General features: G+C 40.0%; 1 protein-coding gene across 6 annotated transcripts in view; it reads left to right on the top strand.

The window, feature by feature from the left end:
• The first annotated feature begins 11,589 nt into the window (after positions 1 to 11,589).
• The window catches only part of zfhx3b (zinc finger homeobox 3b), a 169,449-nt gene continuing 164,570 nt past the window's right edge, over positions 11,590 to 16,468 (top strand). For all 6 annotated transcript variants that reach the window (XM_076287863.1, XM_076287866.1, XM_076287865.1 and 3 more), the window contains exon 1: positions 11,590 to 11,987. The gene's annotated coding sequence lies outside the window, so the exon portion shown is untranslated. The remainder of the gene's footprint in view (positions 11,988 to 16,468) is intronic.

The following is a 16,468-nucleotide window of genomic DNA, read 5'->3' as shown; positions in this document are numbered from 1 at the left end:
TAGACATTAGATCTGGCTTCATCTGTAACTCTAGCTGATGACGCTGAGTTCAGAGGGTAGTCACAGCAGAGAGCAACCATTTAGTCGTATTCTGAGCTAAACTGTGTTCTTTCTTTTACACAGAGATAAATTATCAGTCATGCTAGTCCCTTTAGCTACCGAGAATGATGTTATTTTCTGCTCTCTAAATAACGCTGATGGAAAATAAATGGTGTTTATGGAATTAAGCAAATCAAAAGAAAACAGGCAGACAAAGCGCAGGGATGCGGGCTAGGCTCCTTATCTGTGCTGCTCAAATAAGTATGGGCTCTTTGTTTGAAAAGTTCAAAGTCATTTTGGTAAAATTCAGGTCACCATAAATTACAAGAGTCTAGCAGAGTGCTGTCATTCGTGAGAGAGGGGAAAAGTAAGCAAGTAAGCAAATAAAAAATCAAATTAAATTGTATTCACGCAGCATTATGTTAAGGTCTCTTCTGCATCTTTCAGGACGATGCATTTTGTCTTATTTATTTTTCTGTTCATTTATCCTGTCTCCATTTGAACACAGTGATAAAACAGCCCGTGTAGCACTCCAAGAGACTATGTCCGTCTTTGTCCACCAAATTAAGGCTGTAATCTGCGGAGGGGTTTTCTGGGACCCCCAATAGTCTAGTCTGGTCCTGAAGGGTCAAGTCTGCTCACAATAGGACAAAGATAATACAGCCAGAGTCAGGAGCCTCTCCACACCCCTCCCCAGTCTCCCTCTCTCCACCTCCCTCTTCTTCTCTCTCTCTCCCTCTCTCGCCCCCTCCTCCCCTCCATCCCTGCGTGCTAATGGAGATGTGCTCCTAGCCCTGGGCGGCGGCAGCAGGCCCCTGCTCTGCTCTGCTCTGCTCTGCATGTGGGATGCACGGGCACTGGAGCTGGGGTCGCTCCCTTTTGTGCCGGCCCTCCTTGGCCTCGCGGAAAAAAAAGCCATGCATGATTTCATACATGAAAGATATATGTAATTGGACAGCAGTGCCTATACAGCACATTTACAATTCTAAACAGAGCGCGTTAAAAGCAATTCCCTTCTATCTCCCTATTTACGTCTCTCTCTCTCTCTTTCCCTCTCTCTCTCCTGCTCTCCCCCTTCTCACTCCATTTTCTTTCTTAAGAAAAATGTATTTGCTCATATCGAAAGACACATGATACACAAAAAAATACATGAAATGACGATTATCACACCTTTTATTTGCATGCATTATGCATGCATAGCCAGTGCATTTTTATTTATTTTTTTCCAGAGGACTCATGCAAGGTCTGAATGTCTCAGTTTGTCCTACTTTTTTGCAATGGCTCCTGGTGTGTTTATATTAGGAGGGAGGGTATATTGTGCATATCAGTCCTCACTGTGGAAGGAAAACACCCATGTGCTGCCTGTGGGACTCTTCATTCTTATCTGATGTATGCTATGAAATAAAAACATAATTCACTCTCTTTTTCACATACACATGAATTCATAATCAACCTTACCTGCAGAGGATATACTTCAGATTAAAAAAATGACCTTTTGCACACCTAAAGATGAAATACACTGCAGTATCATGCTATTCATTGGCAATTTTCTTAATATATCTCTAGCTAGTTTTATTAATACATGATATGTATTAATTTACACATGATGCAATTAATTGACTGGGTTTCTAATACTTATTGGTCATTGCAACATGGGGCCTATGGAGGCCTTTCTTTTTAGTATCATGTGATTTATGTTTACCTGGAGAGGTTCTTACAGAAGGTGGTGGTTTATGGGGACACTATGTGTGTCTGTATGTGTGTGTGTGTGTGTGTGTGTGTGTGTGTGTGTGTGTATGCGTGTGTGTGTGTGTGTGTGTCTGAGAGAGAGAGAGTGAGTGATTGGACACACAAGACCCTGTGAAGTACACATTTGGGAAGGCTATAATTTGGCCCATGGTATAATCCAGGCCTCACCCTCCCGTTGTGTTAATGTTGTGCCAAGGTAAACACCTTGGCTGTTAATTGCGCTAACGAGCTCACACCTTTGCTGGAGAGCACTGGCCCTAATCTCTGGTTTATGTTGGCCCGTGGTCACCGGTGGGTGGCTCGCTTCCGGTCCCGGCAGGGCCACGGGGGCCGACGCCTGCCTGCGCCCCCCGAAATCTGCTCCAGCGCACCTGATTGAGAAGTACAGAGGTCGCCAGGCCATTGGGGGTGTTGGGAGGGGCAGTGGTGGGGTTAAGCGGTCCATAATCCCTGCCAGGCTGCTGTGGTCACTTGCAATTATACCCCATTTACATCAGCTGCCCTCCTGTCTCCACATGTGGTTATCATACCACACACACACACACACACACACACATACATGAGAATACACACACATGTACAGCCTTTACAGCAATAAGAACCTAGATATTCAATGAAATAGAAAAGTGATTTTGCTGCACAGTTACCCTCTCGCAGATGTTTTTGTAATTCGGATGGTGAGCAGAGGCTGCCTGCTGTTCAGTGCTTCCTTTGGTGTGTGTGTGTGTGTGTGTGTGAGAAAGAGAGAGAGAGAGAGAGAGAGAGAGAGAGAGAGAGAGAGCAAGTGAAAAACGGATCAAGTGCCAGTGTCAATGGCACAGCAGGCTCAAACTGAATGACCACTCCACTTATCTTTCCTGTTTCTTGTGTTGCGTTTCAGTGGAAAATTTAGTGTGAAGCTGAGTACTATTTTGTATTGCAGAGACATATGGGACATGTGAGCTGTTAGCCTCCTCTGGACGCTTTGTGTTTTGTTTGTTCGACACGTGTATTGTAAAAAGAAATGCGTGATACTTTCAATTCAGTTACGGTTTCCAGACACATTTTATTATTCACATTTAAAAACGTATCAATATTTGATAAATCGTTCCGTGATTGATATCAATAGCCTACATAGAATTAATATAGCCTACACATCGTGTTCAATGCTTAAATAAAAATTATAAGGTATTGACTTAGAGCGGTAGCCTAAACCATGCAACCATGTGACCTGTTTTAATTAATAATTAAATTTTTTCAATAGTTATTTCAGGTAGGCTATTTATTGTGCAATATGTGTGGTTTCTTCTCTGATTCCACATATTGTTTTATTTGTTTGTTCGATTCGACATTCTAACCTCATTTGGGAAGGTGCAGGGTAGCCTAGCCAATGTATCATGTCTAAAACAACAGCAAAATAAAATTCTGACGTATATTCGTAGAAGTTGAAAGGATTATTTGACTAACGCTAAATGCATTCATGAGATGCCAAATGCAGGGTAATTATGATATTGTTAGGCCTACCTCCAACAGTCTAAACAGGCAGCACAACAGAGAAGTAGTGCAGCGTTTGCCATCTCAAATGTACAACTAAATGTCCTCTATCCGGAAAGTGTGCTTTAATTATTTGTTATTCATACTTGTACCATAATTGTTGGTGACATTTGCATCGGCAAATAGAAGGATTTTCCTGTAGGCAATTCCGAGAGGTCTAGTTTTTTTTTTTTTTTTTTAAGAAATTATTTCCTAGTAAGGCTTTGCACATAATCCAGCCATATATGTCAGCTGATAGAATAGCATCCAGAGGCTGTGATGCTGGATTTGTGTGGTGACCCTTTGGCGGTAGCCCTAGATCTCACTTGCCCTTCTGCGCTGCTTCCACCTGTCATATTTCATTGCGCGCGATTAGGGAGTTCTTTCAGGCAAAATCTCGGAGAAAATTGTCCTCTATTCACAGAAAATGGTGGGTAGGTGTTGCAGACCACGCTGAAAACTCTTTAAGATCTAATTTTCGGATGTTCTCTATAAATGAAAAGCTGTAAAGCAGCATTGTCGTGGTTACTGTTTTTGTGCCTATATTTCGTAACACGTTTGGCTCTGATGTGGTTATGTAGTGATGTCCTGTATCCTGTGTCTAGCATGTGTCGTGGGTGTGACCATGAGTCAGGCCGCCACCACACATATAATTCATTAAGTCCCAGTGGGGATGGAATTTGTGAGGTATGTATAGCTTGTGAGGCCATTGTTAGTCTTACCTGCAGTATATAGTCCATGCCAATCACTGATCCCTGTCCATCCAATTGTACTGTATTCAGTTGTATATTTGTGTGTGTGTGTATATATATATATATATATATATATATATTAAATCTCTGACCAATTAGAGCATTTCTGAGTCGTCATGGGAGACGAATATTTTATGTATACGCAAGGGGACAGGTGAATGGCGCTACGTGGGTATTTGACTTTAGTGCCCGTGTCATATTATGTGTTCTTCTGAGCGCCTGTGACTAGCACTTTTTCTACCTTTTAGGGTAATTTCTGTGTTTGTTGGCCTTTGAAAAAATGGCTTCTCTATAGGCTACACATCGAATGATATGACCATAGCCTAAGCGTTTGCCTTGGAGTCAGCGAGGACAGCTAAGAATGGCAGTGGAAGATAGCAGCATTAAGCTACTTGACTTTTTTCATGAACCTTTAAAAATACAGTGTTGTCTACTGTTGACATTATGTCGTTCTCATTAATTTTATCGGTCTTCCATTTTTGGAACCACATTGTATTTACCAGACAGTGTATTTACCAAAATATAAAATTACCCAAATATACACGTGACATTTTTGAAAAGCAATAAATATTACACAAATAATTTCTGAAAAGAATAATACAATATAGAACATACTAACACAAAACCTCTTTGCCTTTCTCTCTTTCTCTCTCTCTCTCTCTCTCTCACACACACACACACACACACACACACACATACACACACGCACGCACGTATGCACAGACACACACAGATAGAAAGAGAGAGAAAGAGATAGAGAGAGAGAGATAGAGTTACTAGAGACACACCTTTGTAGACCTTTTTTCTGTTTACTGGGAAATTATTTTACAATCTGCTATGAACATTTTTATGTTACCACAAAACCACTGTTGATGTATTTTAAAAAAATCTCTGTATATGACATTATAGAAATACATTATAAGGCAACGTAACTTTTGGGCAACCCAGTAATTATAGTGTAAATTAATTAATTAATTAATTAATTAACCGTTGATTAGTTAATTAACTAATCTAGTGATCATGTAGGCCTATGATATGACCATAATTACTACAACATATGGCGTCCAACCATTTTTACACAAGATGATGCCAATTAACATATATGTTCTTAAAGTTTGTTAATTAACATGTTGCATGTCAACTTCTGCTGTGCATATGAAGAATAATGTCTGCAGACATACTTTCGTTGAATTTATATATATAAACGATTCTAAATAGCCTAACTTACTAATTATTATGCAAATAAGGTAAATTCCATGCAGACAATCACAGATTAGAGAGCTCTCTTTACAAGATCTGACTTTTATTCTGTGTTGGACAATCAAATATTCATCAGTAATTACATTTCAGAAAAATCGGTAACTATATTGTTACTATCAAATTAGTAAAACTGATATTGCACATTAATCTCATTTAACATCGGATATCTAACAGAGGTCATTGACATTGGTGAGGTGGTGGCAAACGGTGACAACCAGCAAGTCAGCTCTTGTTGTTGACTTTCTCATTGGTCAAGTAATTAAGCATTTACAGCAAAGACATTTTAAATGTTACACAACTACGAGCATCACCAATTACGATCACAGATTCATCTCATAACTGAAATTTGAATAAACATCAGGGAAATGCCGAGTCAAATAATAATTCTTACGCCACTGTAAAGAAGTATGGTGTAAACATATAAACGCTTTAATCAAAGAAGTGCATCTATTTCATTTTGTTCTTATTGCTTACAATATACAATTGAAACCCATGTACAAAGCATAGGTCTAATTTTCTAAAATATGTGCACTTAGTGTAATTCCCTATATCTCGAAACAACTTAACTCCTATTATGCAGAATGAAAGTGGAATAACAATCATTTCTAGGATCTGAGAGAACTTGAAATACATGTATCACATATACATAGTGCAGAGTTATACAAGCATCCATCCAACATTCAAAATTCGTCTTTTTAATGTCATATTAGTTCATATTATGATTATGAATTATGATTAAGCACATACTTAATTGAATATGATAGTGTTTATGAAAATAATATCTAAAATCAAGTAGGACACCTTAATGGTTGTGGACTGTCTTAAAGTAAGCTAAACCCTGCTTTTGAACAATTAACGGGTTCAATCATTCCTGATTGTCATTCTGAAGAATTCTCATAACATGCCAATAACACATTACATGTAAGTTATAATATCCTTGAATTTATCTGTGACATTTTTTTTAGAACAGGGATAGGCCTATTTGATATTTGCTATATATCCTCGTTACATCGACAAATTCCCGATGATAAAAAACATAAACGTATCACACAAAACATATGGTTAATGTTTTTCATTTGTTGATGATTTGCAAGGGGTGTTGTGTTTGCTTCTGTATTTATATCTTTAATACATTTCCAGCGTGCGATGCTCTTTAATACATCTTCAGCGTGTAAGGTTTAGGTTATCGAATGTGCACCGCTCGAACTGATGTTGTTTGATAGCCTATGTCTATAAGGTGTTGCATGAAATGTGGACACCAAAGTGCACTAGAAATGTGAACACTCGCCTCCCCTGCTGGGACTCACACTCGCGTCTAGCCATTTGAATATGCAAATGTGAATGGCAGTGCTTGAAGACTATCAGGCCAAAGGTGTCCCATGCCATACTGGTATTGCGTGTCCCAGTCGCAGCAAGTACTGGTGGGGGATCGCGGCTCCGGTGTGACAGGTCCATGTACTCGTTGATCCCCTTGGTCAGAGTGAACATAAGGGGGCGCTGCCATTGCACCTGGTAGTACATCCTGCCCCATGCATTCACCCTGGCCGGCGGGCCGGACAACAGTCCTCTGCTGCCTGCCTAAGTCCCTGTAACTCAGTCTAGGTGTTTGATTTAAGTGCGAGATACAACACTATTATTTACCCTTTAACCCCACCTATTCCTGGCACATTCATCTACTGGAGGGTCCAAAGATGTCAGGTGTTTTTACTAATGACCACAACCGATGACCAAACACATGTCTGGGGCTATATAAAACGATAAGAATTTAGACGATATGAAATAGAGAGACACCCATATGCTATAACGCTACCACTTGTTGAGCATGCATCTTTCAAAAAAGCAAGAACTGAGAGAGTGTAGGATAAAAAAAAACAAGATTTAAAGAAGAATATCTTTTGGAAGTTGCACCACTAGCCCATGCCCTCTTGTTTATCTAAATAAGGCAATGTGGACTTACATGCTTCTTATATTAATACAGTTGCATAAATCCCCAAATCCGAAGACCTCAAATGTTCATCATCCTTTAATAAAGTTACGAGACTATTCCAGACAGATGCTTTTATCTCTAAATGCGTTCACCCCGCTCCCATTTCCTCACTGCGCGCTTTTGTGCCTTATGATGCTGGGATGGCATGCGCAGCGCATGAGGTTGAAGCAACACACACACACACACACACACACACACACTCACAGGCACACACACACACACACACACACACACACAGGCACACACACACAGGCACACACACACACACACACACACACACAGACACACACACTTATGAGAGCACACAGCAACATTGAAGACAACAACAGAAAATTATTATTTTCACATGAAATTGTGACAGAAAATGTAAAAAAATCTGTAGACATACTGATCAATAGCATATACATTTGTAGTCACAAACAAATGTAGTCAACGATTAGGAAATATAACTTTTAACACAATGTCAGGGATTCGCTGCATATCTGGATTATTTGTTTCGTATTGTGTCCTGCATGATAGTTTGTCAAATAATAGAGGGGTATAGTGCAGCCTGCAGATGTCATTGTCCTGTTCTTGTCACTGGTTATACTAGCTACACTGCGCTCGAATATGACCCGCTGTATGTGCCAACATGTCAGTAAATCATCCGTTTTATGATATATTTAAAGGCATTTAGTTAAAAGATTAGATCGACGCATTCCAGGTGTTTATGCAAACTTTTCAGTTTTTTTTTAGTTGTACTGTCTCGTCGATTAATTCAAACGTTAATTAACATATATATGTGATAGGGAGAAACACAGATCCTGTCTCTTACCTCTCGCCCCTATAGCACCAGACTTTATTATCTTGCGGCCCCTTCAACTCTCGCACTCCATTTTCTACCCATTCATTTTTACAGTCTGCCTTTCCCCGGAGAGATGGCACATTGCAAATCCTGACAATCCCCCGTTTCTGTCTCTTGGTGAAGAAAATATGTGCATCTTTGTTTGACTCAACCATATTGTGCCTTTAGAATATGGCTAACTGTGCTTAGAACAATGTTGTGTTCATGCAAAGGTATTGTATATTGGAGATGCCCAAAGTGCGCATACAGAAAAGTTCAGTTTGCATATACGCATGAAAGACGTCCACTGTTTAAGCATCGGAAATCGTGATGATTGTGATGTGTCATAGCAATAACACACACAGTCACACGCAGACATGGAGAACACGACACAAGCGCACATCCCCTCTCTTCCCATTCTAGTCTCCTCTAGCTCAAACAACGCACGCACACGCACACTCGCACTCACGGTCCCTTTCTTGCGCACGCTTCTATTCTATGTGGGCATTGTCATTAATATCGCCATTGTTTGTATCATATGTTGTTGCTTTTTGGGGCTATCAGTTCAGCGCGTGCACAGCTGAAAAGTACACAGTGCCGGTTGTTTCATATGTAGATGTGTCCCTTTGTGGTCTGACATATCCGTGGAACCGGCATCTTCAATAGGAGGCTCCACATTTTGACTATTCTAAGTCGTCGGTTTACAACATATCAAGATTATGTTTTCATTATCATGTGACATTCCTTTTTGTGAATTGATCAAATAAGCCTTTCTGACATTCATTATCTTTATGAAAATATGTATATGTCAACAAGTCAGCGTCACCACCCATGTTAGTGATTGTTAATGAGCAAAAACACACAGCTGTAATATATAAAAAGTCTAAAAATCGGGCCTCAGTTATATTGACATGCACTTATTTTCATTTATCTTTTCAAACAGTTCGATCATTTGGTGCTACCATAGCCTATACGTTCTCCTGATTTGCATATTCAGAGCGGCCTCAAATCATTTTAGAAACTATAATCCTAAACATTTTTGTTTGTCCGTCTGACAGGTGTCTCCACATTCGGTGCACAGTACGCAAAATGCAAAAAAGGTTTCATTTTATCCAACTATAGAAATAACAAACAGAAATAATACCAGATTAGGATTATCCAATAAACACTGCGCATGCAATTAATGTAAAATAGTTTGGTTTGGTTGTGGATTAGGGCCCTTTGAGCTGTAATCGGAAAGTATGCATACGGAGATGGAAGAATTGCCCATTTCTTTAAAGCGGATCAACAATGGAATTATCATGACAAAGGCCACTGGGCCAATCTCAAAGGTTTAATTCTTGGAAATAAACTTTGGATTTTAGGAAAGGAGGAAAGGACCTTTTAGATGACCATCTACAGGAATCAACGTGTTTTGGGGAGACGTGGAGTAAAGCAAACCTGTGGACAACCTCGTCGATCTATACTACAGTTGTTACTATTGATCAAATGTCACCTCTTTAAACGCAGGCGCTTGAAAGTTACTCTATTTATCAGGGATATTTTTTAAACCGTGGGATAGAAATGCATGTCTTTTTATAGCATCCAGTATTTTAGTTAATGCCATTTAACGTCAAAGCATAGTATTATCACTGAAGTTGCTGACCTTTGCTAAAGATGGAGTGTGATTCAGTATGGAGCGGCGCTCAACAACATCCCGACATTGGCTTGCTATATGTAGCGAGTCAAAAAAATTAGAGAAAACAGAAAAGTACACATTTCTTAATATATTGATGCTCCTGCCAACGCATTGTGTGTGTGTGCATAAGTCAGAGAGAGAGGAAAATCTCTCTCTCTCTCTCACACACACACACACACACACATTGTGTGTGTGTGTGTGTAGGGTGTGCGTGCACGCGCCTACGAGCATGTGTGTATTACTTTTATCGCGCTGTGGAAATTTTCATTAACAACAGTTTCAAATACGCTTTCAAAGGCCCTATGTTACGAACCAAATAGTCTACACTAAAACATGCACATTTTCTAAAAATGTATCTCATATACCACTGTACTGGTACTATTGACTATGTCACATCGTTTCACCTACAATAATACACTGAGCTCGTATATCACGTTCACAAAGGGTTACTTTTGCTTTGCACTTTGACAAACTCGTTGCAAACCGCTGTTTAATCAGTCAACTCGTAGCCTATAGTCTGAGCTTTCCTTACTCTCTTGTCTGTAAAACAGGGCATACATTTTAAACAAGCCTGGGTTCCTCATCTCCCTAGCAGTGTTCAAATATACCACGGGATAGCAGTATATCTTCTTTTTTAAGTTGAACCGAAACATAAAATGCTATGGAAAATATGAAAATATAATAATTGGCCAATTCTGTTTGTTCTGTTCACAAAGGTAGTCTTTCCTCTCATGCATGCAACGTGCAGCCAATATACAACTTGATCAATTCAAGTTCAGGTGAGATTTTACAGTGGCTTAGCATCAAACTTTTATCTCACACTAATATTAAATAAATAGACTTCCCTGTGCATTAGCGCCAGTTAGAACATTACTTAGGTTATGACTTTCAGAAAAACAAGCTGACAATGTTCGCTATTTACCTCAGTTGTAGACATGTTATATCATCCGCTCTCTGAGTATGTGGAGATGTCATGCAAGAAGCTAAGCCGACTAAAGCATACAGCACACCGTTTGGATGCCTCGCTTGAGAAAACTGAGAACAGGCGTACTGATGTGATGTTTAAGTATACATAAAATAGATTATTTCAAGAAATTATAATGCCAAAATGGTTCACCGTCAATAGCTTTGCAACTTTGTGAACATGTAATGTGTAAGAATACTGAAGTTCATTTACAAAAGTATTCTCAAGTCGTAAAAGTGGACTATAATTTCCAACTCGGTGCACCTCGACATATGTGAAGTTACGTCGTAGCGTATCGACTTTATTATCATGTAATTAGTTTAAAGTTCTTTATGTTGGTTTATATTATTTGGCAGTACTATTGCATATGCTTATATTCTCGGCAAACATTTCAATTCACGTTAAAGATTTTCCATTCTAAAGACTCATGGAATTACAGTACCGATAGGCTACAATACAGTGTTGCTTGGCATTGAAAGTTTTTTTTCAACTGGAGCAAAGCATAAAACAAGCATTTTTACATTACGTGCATACTTTCCTTTTAAAATAAATTACAAAATACGGTTGTTTTATATTTACGTTCAACATATACTAACAGGGAAAAGAGCGCAAATAAACAGCAATGCCGCAACTGCGCCGCCACTCTCTACTATTAACTTTCGCTGTCTTTCTTCTAATCAAACTCTTACTTTCCGCTGTGCCTAATTCCATATTTTCAATTCCTGATCATTACTTTCCTCTTTTTCTTCCTCCATCTATCTATCCATCCCTCCCTCCCTCCTCTTTCTCTCTCCCTCCCTCCCTCTTCCTAGCTCTCTCCTTTGCTGAATCTTATTGATCCAGAAGGTGGCTAATTAGCCCTTCCCGTCGTGCCTGTGTAATGAAGCACATGCGCACTGAATTAATCACAGCCATTTTTTGCAGGAAACTAATTAGCAGGAATAAAGATCCAAAGAGTTTTTTTCTTTTCAATCATCAGATCTCACTTTCACCTCTTCCTCTCTCCCTCTAACACAAGACTCATCGCCTGCTTTGCATCCAAATTATTTTTATATTGCCTTTACAACTAATACTTCGTTTTTTACTCTCCGCAACAACAATGATCTTTCTTTTGCCATCCTAAACGCAAACTGACCAAAAGGGACTGCCTTGATGGGATCTTTAGCCAAACCGTCTCTATACTGGATTAAAAAGCGAGGATCTCAAAGCGGCAGCAAAAAATTGTAAGTTTCAACTTTGGTTTCTCTCTCCTCTCTCTATCTTTACGATAACGTTCTTTTTAGTTCCAATAGCAGGGTGATCGAAGGTTTTTGGTGATTTTCCTCAACCTTCCGAAGACTATCCATTCTCTCACTATGTGAAATAACAGGCGATCGCAAGTTATTTTCATGCAAGTTGTTTTATTTATTCTGTTTTATTCGTATCTTTACCTGTGTTTACATCTGGGTTCGTCCTCGTTCTTCTCATGGCTGGAAGAAAAGAAACGGGCAAGACCGCGATTCCTTTCCAAGCAGTTGACCACAAATCGTGAATTTAAAACAATTTTCGGCATTTCGCTGAAATCATAGTTATCAGGAAGGCAAAGCAGCTTCAAAGAACATGTTTAGAGGATGATCGCGGCGTAAAAAGGCTGGGTTGAGAAGTCGGAAGGTAGCGGGAGCTGCACATGACCGTAGCCTGGAAAAGGAGCACGTTAGTCCAGCTTGTGGGTCCGTCTACGTCCGGCGAAAGGAAAACGTAGCCTGTTTCCCCGTATTTTCTGATAATGCCAGTTCGTCCCCAGCCTCTATTTTCATCTGTTTTCAACAACAACACATCTTCGCTGATTCCTTAGCTAGTATTTGCCACATCTTTACTTTTCGAGTCCTCTATTAGTGTTGATTTCTCTCCGCCCTGCTTTGCATTTCAGAACTACTTTTCGGTCTCTCCTCTTTGGCTACATTTTCTTTTTATTTTTCTTTCCCGATTGCTTGTCGAAGCCTTCTTTAGGACGATTTTGTTGATTCCCAGACGGAGTCACATGCAAATCGATCGGCATGTGTGTGAGTGTGTTTTGAGAGTGTGTTGGATTTGAAGACGGAGCTCCGACTCTCCCTCATGACATGAGCGGATCACCCAGAGCTCCGATACGGCAGAGCGCAAGCCGAGGGCAGAGAGTTTAAGACGCTGATCGGAGAGAACAGCATGAATAGAACAGAAAGATATAAAATTACTTAAAAGACGGCTGTGGAACTAATACGCGTTTTAATGAAACGATATGCAGAATATCGGAGGGGGAAATACGAACCCGTGAACAATAAACAGTAAACAAGCAACATTAATAATGGTATTCGCATGCATGATGGTGGAGCAATGACAAATTTGGAACAGTTATTTATTCTACATTCTATGCTATCATTGCTAACATAATGAACACTAAGTCTGAAGTGCGTCTTTCGACCATGTTTTAATTAGAAAACTAAAGACTAACTCAAATAATGAAATGACAAAGGAGTCACGGGATTAATTTAGCACTATACAGTAGAACAAACTCCTCAGTCCGACAATTTAAAGCGTAACGTAATGCTAATGGAAGAGACGATAAGGGGACCGATTTGGCTCGAAAGAGAGCATGTAGCCAGTCCCTCGGAGATACGGACAGATAGGCAGGAAAAGCGGAAATGTTATGGATCCCACGATGCAGCTAACTCTGGAGCCATACGTGATGCCCTCAGAAAGAACAGAACCCCCAAAATACATAAATAGTCTACAATATACAGGAAAGACGCAAAACGCTGGCTTTTCGCAAGTAGGAGTCGAAAAAAAGAAAATGTGTTGGCGAGCTGGAGCAGAGATGTGCTGGGTTGTGGCAGAATGAAAAGGGGGGAGGTTGGGAGACTCGGGGTCAGACGGCAAGAAACAGGGGAGCAGGGGTCACCGAGTGAGTGTAGGAGAGATAAAAAAGAAAGAGCAGGAAAACCCCTACATTACCAGCTAAAGGAAAACAGGGAAAGGAGTGGGGTGGGTGTGGGTTATGTTGAGGGGTCACACAAAGCAACAACACTGAGATTGTGAGGGTCAGTGAGGGAAAGATAAAACAAGCCTCCGTTTTGGACAGCGGATAAAGATACATGGGGTGTAGCATTTGTCATGAGTTTGTCATGTGTTGAAACAAAGAGTACTGCTGGCGTGGAAGTCCTGGCTTTGTAAAATAGAGTGTTTGCCTTTCCCAGATGCAAAGGTAGTGAGATGAAGGCAGAGAAATGAAAATGAGAGAAAGCTGTGGAGGAGGATGGCAGGGGTCAAATAGCCATTGGCCAGAAAGAATGAATCGGGGAAGAGGTCAGAAGAACAGCCGTCCAGACCTTTTCCTCCTCTCGGACTTGTCCCAGCTTGAGAGGCCAAGTGCGCCCGTATGTACACTTAATAGTTTACGCATGGGCATCAAACCATAACTAACTGTAGATATTTATATGCAAAATCATTTTATTTCTTCCTCACAGGCTGTTTACACAGCCACATTTAAAGGTGGGATGTTGGGAATGTGCCCCCCTTTTTTCTTTGTACCTCTCACATTTTGAAGTCAGTCTTACTGTTGTGGCAAATTTAAAATTCCTCTTTTATTTAAAGGATAGTAAAAGAGTGTCGGGTAGGCCGACAGTGAGACAGATAAGTCAGGATTTGTGTGTATCTCGGCATAGTGTCTGTGCCCGCCATATGGGCTTTGCCAATAATCACACAGAAAATGAGATATAACACAATTCAGGTGCTCTGCTAGGACACCGTCACTCCCACCCTTCCTTTCCCACTCTTTTACTTCTGTCTCTCTCTCTTTCTCTCTATCCCTCTCTCTCTCTCGTACTCTCTCCCTCTCCCCGTCATTCAGTTTTACAAAACAAAGACAGCAGACACTCTCTTAGACACTCTTGGATTATGCCTTCATGCATATAATTTTTTTCTGTAGGGAATATGTAGTGAATTAGAACATTGATATTTGGTGTGATATGCAAAGCCATGTTCATTACATGATCAGAATGTAGGCTAAGAGATATTGCTGATATTATGTTTTTTTTTACTCTATTTTCCTCTATCCTCATAATAATTTGTAATAATTGTTTGATTTTTTTAAACAAGATCTTTCTGAACTCTTAGGCTGAGCTGTGTAATGCGGACTGGGGGTTATTGCCAGGGCACTGTAATAGTGGTCATGTATGACAGTCGTAAGCAGTCTATGTGTGTGTGTGTGTGTGTGTGTGTGTGTGTGTGTGTGTGCGGTTTCTTCTGACTGTCGCATGTAGAAAAGGCTGTTGTGCCAATGGGAAGGTAAAGCTACTATCTGCTGAATGGGTTAACGCATTCTCTCTAGTCTACTTTGATTTTGACCTTATTAGCAATGGTCAGGGCGTGTTTTTTGTTACGTATTAAATTTCTTTAATCCCTGTCAGGCGGAAGGGGAACAATATGAAACGCTAGGCTTGTCTTATTTTGTGTCTGTGTGTGTGTGTCATTTCATTGTATTTATGATGGGGATTATAATGACATCAGATGAACGTTTATATGTGATATTTGCTATTGCATTATACATTTGGATGATTTCAGTCATTCATATTTCACCTTTTTTTTCTTTTGTTGTGATTTAGTGTCATATTGTCATTTATGATAGTAGTTTATTTATTCATTTAATTTAATACAGTCTTACACTTTGATATAGTACTCAGCAATGTATGCATGTACTAGATAGCAGATGGTTCTAAACATGAGGTGCAAAAGTTATTTAATTTTCATGTTATTAGCAGTGTTATTTACTCTATGTTTGCGTGGTTACAATCGTGTCATAAATAATGATACTGTCTGACTGGCGGTGATATTCTTTTGAAGGAGGTTGGCTTTTCATCGCACATGTCTCTGCATTACAATGTCTGTAATTTTACCTGAGGCTTTTTCAGGTCCTTATTTCTTTATTATATGGTGTGGCGTCCAGCATACTCGTGCTGCTTATCTCTTAGTGGTGTCTGCAGAGAGGAGAGTGTAGCTGTGGCAGTGTTGTGCCTTTAAAGCAAAACAAACAACACCAAAAGCAAGGGATGCGGATGTAGAGATAGGATTGGAAGACCGTGTGTTCCTATGACTCTCCCCTCCCTCTCTATCTCCCTCTCTCTCTCTCTCTCTCTTTCCCCCTCCCTCTCTCTCCTTTTCTCCCTCTCTCTCGCACTCTTTTTTTCTCCCTTTCTGTCATACGCACACCCCTTCTCTCAGGGGCTGGCACCCTTAGGGAGTGGAATGGTCGGTCGTGTCCTCAGTGAGAGAGAGAGACCTCCTTGGGCCGAGACCAGGGGTTGGCAGCCCTCGCCATGACATAGTATGTTAAAGCAGCTGAACTCCCTTCAGCATACTACCATGCTGATTTCACTGTTGGGACCATGTCTAAGAATTAGAATTTTCATGTACTATCGACATCTGTTTCTTACAGCCCTTTTAATTCTTACAGTTTAACATTTTTTACAGCATTTCATAGAAATAGCTTAGCTAGTATGTTAAGTAATGTTATGTTAAGCTATATTCTATTAATAATTCTTAACTAATTGAATGAAAAAAACACACATATGAAAATATCTTCAACAAAAATATCAACTGTGCTTCAGTTTAGTGAGGTAAATTAAATACAAAGCTAGGGTGGCTTTTTTGGTGTTAAAGCGTGGCTATTTTGGCCTAGTGCGAGGGGCAT

The sequence above is a fragment of the Alosa pseudoharengus genome, unplaced genomic scaffold (genome assembly GCF_046254945.1).
Source record: "Alosa pseudoharengus isolate Yale_2024_CS ecotype anadromous, Long Island Sound unplaced genomic scaffold, YU_APseudo_1.1 YU_APseudo_1.1_scf_16, whole genome shotgun sequence".
NCBI lineage: Eukaryota > Metazoa > Chordata > Actinopteri > Clupeiformes > Clupeidae > Alosa > Alosa pseudoharengus.
The sequence above is the reverse complement of the archived record's forward strand: the minus strand, read 5'-3'. Positions and strand labels throughout refer to the sequence as shown.